Raw genomic sequence first — 6,000 nt, 5'->3', positions numbered from 1 at the left:
ATTAAACTAAAGTTACATCATGAGATAAACTCCCTTAATGTCATAATGGCATAATTGCCAACAACCAAAAACTAATAAAAACCTAATTAACCTATTTAAAAAACCTTCATAACATTTAGACAATGCCTGTCTCTATACTGTACATATGATCAGTGCACTGGCACACATGCAATGCACTGAAGACGTCACTCTTGTCAAATCTGTCTCTGCCTGCTGCCTGTTGATATGGACGACATATCCAAGCTCACACCAGTTAGTGTCAAACAAGACATGATCTCTGGAGTTGATGTGTCTGGCCATCGAGTTAGCGGGCTCTGGCCAAGGATTACCTAGAATACCACCAAGGGCAACATTATTATGGGTAATATGCTTCATCCCTGTCTAATCTTCCTCGTGTCGAGTGTTTGTTTATAACCGTGGGTATACAATTAAGAGGACTGCACAGGCCGCACAGGGTCGCATTCAGGTCAGGAGAGCCACGGCAATCGCTGATGAGAATAGAAGACTGGACAGTCTGCAGCTGCCGTAATCCATTATATTTCTGAGTCAAGCTCAAGGCCTTACTGGCATGTGGTACAGTAATGCCTGACTGTAAATGCACCAACGGATTGCTTACATTGCAGGGGAATTAAATGTCCCCCCGCCCTAACCAGAGTGCCAGGGTCTCTAACTGAGAGACTCCTCTTTCCTGTTTGCTGCCCTGCACCCCCATCCCATCCCATCCCACCCCCACCCTCCTTCTCTAACCCCGCTCCCAACCCCACAACCCCTCTCCCCCACCCCACAGCCTTACAGGAGCAGTTTCAAGTGAAAACGGAGGGGGTTGGTCGCGTGCGTCTGATAGTGGAGTGTGAAATGACAGATTATTGTCATTGTCCTTCCCCACTCATTTTCATGTCCGGAGCCCTCGGTTGCCACCACCACAGCCACCCCAGCATAATGGCGCGCATAAGGAGTTGCCCCAGGGCCAGTGTGTCCCTCTCTCTCTCTGGAGGGGAGAGAGGGATGGAGGGAGCGAGGGAGGGGTGTCCCCACCAGCCGGACCAGTTCGAGCACCTGCACTCAGATCGGGGGAGCCTGTGGCTAGAGTGATGGGGAGCTGTCATAAAGCCCTTTCACATCCAGCGTGTACCAGCAAATACAGATAAATCATCTTTTCATCCCTTTGTCGCACACATACACGTTTACACAAAGGCCTTGTACTGCCACACAATGTCACGCGAGGCTTTGTGTGACTGTCAGTTATCTCATCATGCCCCCCCGCACCCCACCCCATATATATTTTTTATGTGTTTATGGGTATATGTAGGGTTTATAAATCTGTCATTTTTTAAAGGTTTTATTTAACTACATGTGGTACAAAAAATATAGCATTGGATCTGAAACCAAAATAAAACATTATTGGAGAAGAACAGTGGTGGTGAACATGCACTCACAACCAACAGTCCACTCAAGACTGAGTTCAGTTGACGGTATGGAAGTCCACGAGCAAGAGAGCCTCTAAAGAGTCTAATCTGTAGGTATGCAGTTTGTATTTTTCAGGTGTGACAGTGTAGGTGTTGTGGTTTATGGGTCAGTGACTCTGAAAGTTGAAACTTAAGAAGTTGATGAAAAAGTTCAACCTGTCTGGTTCACACTGTCTGATCTCTCCAGCAGCATTCCAAATGTCATTTAACCAAAATATTCGTAGAATCTCAGAAAACAAGTCTTCTTCCTCCAGCAAAGTGTAGCCTACTGTATTTGAAGTGTTCAATGTTCAGTACTTGTGGAGTAATTCATGTTTGTGTGGGTTGTGTTTGTTTGTTTTGTTTCAGATGTTGCCAGCAGCTCATTGATCTCTGAAGTGAGAATCCTGAGAACATATTGTTCAGAATGCATTACCAATGTGGTCTGTGTTTAATTAATGTGATCTGTTTTCGACTGATAGTACATGAAACTTCTGTCAATATAGAATGTGTAATTTTGTTCAGTACTTGGTACATTGTTATGTAACATCATGCCCATTTAGCCAAGAAGTTAATTATTTTAACTGCAAAATAGTGCATGTCCATATATTTACATATATAGGCTATATATACATTACCACGAGAAAATGTCAGTGTTTGGAGGGTAAAAATATAAATAAAAGGATAATTGTTTTTTTTTTTTTTATTGTAGGCTACGTCATTAATAACCATACATATTCCAATAGACCAGCATTACAGAGTTTTACAAATATTTTCATTTAATCTTTATTTGTTGTATTGATTTGCAATTAGGCAATATTTCACAAAAATGTCTTGAGAAACTTCTTTCCACCTTGCGCTCTTATTAGTCTATGTTCTGTGTCCGCCACGCCACTTCGTTCTTTTGGGAGAAAGAGAACCGTTTTTCCTTTATTCCAATAATAGCCTACGTTTTCTTATATTATTCAATAAAATATAACAAATTAATTCACCACTTTTAATAACGTACACACTCTCCTGAAATAATATGTGATTACAAATAGCCTAAACAAACAAATAAATAGTAAATTCATAATAGGCTATACGAAGAATTCACCGAATGTGTCGCTTCATGTTTCTCTCTGTGTAATCTTATTGCTAAATTCAGCAGTTTATTTCATATAGGCTATTAAATGGTAAAATAGGGGAGGGCAGTCCACATTTCAGCACGCAGACTTTAATTTCAGCACAGGCTACCACAATTCGATCAAAGACGTTATTTTGAAAAGCAATGAAAACATTAGATTGGTTAATTTTTGCTCATTGCATTATTTTTAATGACAAAGGGGAAAATAATGAGAACATGTAGGCTACATTTAGGCTACATTAATATGTTCAGAGTGCCTGTTCGTTGAATTGTGATGACTAGGCTCATAGCTTACAGTTAGGCCTAGGCCTACTAAAATATATCTAGAAATTCTTCATAGCTTCATAGAGAAACGGTGTGTCACTTTATGAGGAAAAACAGCACTGTTGTCTCTTATGTCGCCTAAACCGCCTAATGGAAAGTCTGTCTATTTCTCTCTCTCCCTATTCAAGAGCGCCATCTAGAATCCAGTCGTTGACCACAACAGTCTCCGAATGAAACAGCGAACAGAGGGCTAGTGCTGTGTTTGTTTGCATTGGATATCCTAACCTTTTCGGAACGCCAAAATCAAAATTAGCTATGGTGAAATCATACTTGATATAAAAAGAAATCAACAACGTAGAATTAAGCTATAAATCTGATTCTCCGTATCTTCTAAAAAGAAAGGACACCAGAGTAGTTTAAGCACTAAATTCTACTCGAACTGATACACTTGGATGTGTAAAGGAAGGCCTCATAAATTCCATTGGCTTCATTATGGGCACGAGTCATTGGTAGACCATTAATCTCGATTCCCAAAATGATTTAATGTTAGCTCAAGCGGCTACTCCTCTCCAGTCAACCCGCTGCTGATCAAAGGAGATGAAATCCGTGTTGCCGAGGACACGGGAAAAGAGATATTTCTCAGGTCTGTCTTTAGGGCTCCTTATCACCATGGAAATCAGATGTAATCTTGACGTGCGTCAGCATCACTTACTCCTTATCAGTCCGACCAATCGGATTGTCAACAAGGTGCTCTTTCAGCATCCTTCCTGACAGCGTGTGACAGGGTGACTGCAGCAGGTACATAGGTACTACCACCACCCACCATCTCACAAAATCAAACAAGAGCAGACTCTCAACTGCTGACACAGGAGGTGAGTGGAAGCCACAGTGGGATGTAGATTGAGAAACTAGGCTATTAACTCAGTGTGGTGACAGTAGGCTACATTCAGTCCTCTATGACCAAGAGGTGCAGAATTGTTGAAGTCGCATTGCAAATACTAATACAGGATCTGTGTTTATGGGAGTTTATTGAAATCTTGAGGCGTATATATCCTGATGCTGACATTGTGTTTGTGTGACCCTAGTTCTCTGCCATGTCTCTCCATATGTTCCCATTTGGCAAGGTTTCCAGGTCAGAGGAAAAACAGCCTCACCAAACAAATATTCTGCTCCTTAACTAGTTTCGTCAGTGATCTGTAGCCTCCGTCAGTGGGCATTTGTTAACACACAAAAAAGTGTGCTAGTTTCACTGAGCTTTTAGCATGCATGCACTGCAGGTGATATTTTACTTGTGTCTGTGTCTGCAATGTGTAAACTGAGCTTTGACTATATCCATGCACTTTTCAGTGATAAAGTGCCCACTTTTTGAAATGACTCAACGTGACAATAGCGGTGACCCTTGCATGTATCTTTGAACAATTTGGGTTTCGAGTTACCAGGCTCTCCTCACAAATGTCCCTGGCTCTTGATTTAGCTGAGAGAGCCTCACCCCCTCCTGACACCGAGAACTAATCTCCCTCGGCAAACGTGCGGCACGGTGATATACAAACACCTCTATGAAATAGCGGTCATTCTTTTCCCCTACACATTCCTTCCAACGGAGAGAGTGAGAGGGGGCTGGAGAGTGGTGGGGGTGAACAGTTTGAGCGCTTGCCCTTTCTCTTAGTCTCTCCCGTGACCCGTGTCGCCTGAACAGCCCCCCCGTCAGGAGGGTTGATTTAGGGGATCATGAACACAGCTCCCGCACCCTGGGCGCCCCCTTGGCCCAGACAAAACGAGGGAGTCAGACGAGCCGAGGGGAGACATTCCCGGCCTGGTTGTGGGCCTTGTCACCCCGTCTTCCCCACTTACCACCCTCCAGGCTCCTAACTCTCCATCCCAAATTCCAGAACCTCGGGCCTAGGGGGAAAGGTAGTGGTGTTTTTTTGAAGGGGGCTCTGTGGATGTTTCTACAGCAGGGGGCGTCCAGGTTTGGAGTCTTCATGATGGCCGGTCTGATATCACCCTCCCCACGCCGCCCCGCTCCCAGTGTGGAGTTCTGGGAACGTCTGGTGTGCCACCACCTTTGGACCTCTAGACAGTCTCGCTCCCACGTGCATACTGGGACACACGTTGCCGGGGGCGTCTCCAAAAATGCACTGCCCCCCTCCACCACCTCCACTCCACCCCATCCCTGCGACAACCCCCCCCTTCACGGAAACAACATTTTTGTGTAGTCTGCCGAGTTGTCTGGAAGAGAGAAGATATTAGAGATGTTTGGAGTCATTTTGAGATCAGAGGTAAGTCATGTTCCCAGCGCGGCGGGGTCACGTCGGCCCAACAGGGATTCTGGGAAAGAGGAGTGGCGATGACTCCTACATCAAACATCGGAATAATAACAACAGCAGGGAATCAATAACTCCTCTGTTTTCCTTTCATCTTTATATCCACTGTTGTAATCCAATTCAGAATCACATGATTACAGAAACAATCAACACATTAAGCATCTATTAGCTACTCAGGTGTACTTCAAACTCATTATTAAAGAAAATGTAAAATCAATGTGTTATGAAGATACAATCACCTTTGCCAGTCGTAATTGTCTACATTTCTCAAGCTGTGTTGTATATGGCTTAAGGGAGTTTAGATGGACATCATATGTGTAACTAAAGATCCCGTGATAATCTGTGGCTATCAATAGAGCTTATTCCAGCAGGCATGCAGGTGACATGCAGACAGACTGACTACATTACTCTAATAGTCTTAAAGGGTCAGACCTTTAAGAAACTTATTAAGAACGATTTTTTCGCTCCAAACTGTCAAGATTCCTCATGAAATTGACAAACCATCCAAATTTTTTTCCAGAAAAGGTCACAATGATACCGAAGCAATTTTTTACTTAGGACATTCTTCACGTCACCGTGTGAAAGGTCAAATCTCTGGGTAGCCTTGAAAAAAAGAAAAAACAAACAAAGATATTAAATTTGCTCTGGGTATTGATTGGTTTGTTATGAGCTATGGAGCAACATTGATCTCCAGAGATGAACACGGGAGGAATCGGCAATAAAGGAAGGATTTACTGGAGGGTCATCTCCAAAAGAAAAAAAACAACTGTTGACACATAGTACAAGCAGACATTCTCAAACAATGGTAAAAAAAGGTCACCGAAATCCGTTACATCAAGTG

This window comes from Alosa alosa, chromosome 12 (assembly GCF_017589495.1).
Source record: "Alosa alosa isolate M-15738 ecotype Scorff River chromosome 12, AALO_Geno_1.1, whole genome shotgun sequence".
In the NCBI taxonomy this organism is placed as follows: Eukaryota; Metazoa; Chordata; class Actinopteri; order Clupeiformes; family Clupeidae; genus Alosa; species Alosa alosa.
Note: the sequence above shows the minus strand (reverse complement) of the source record.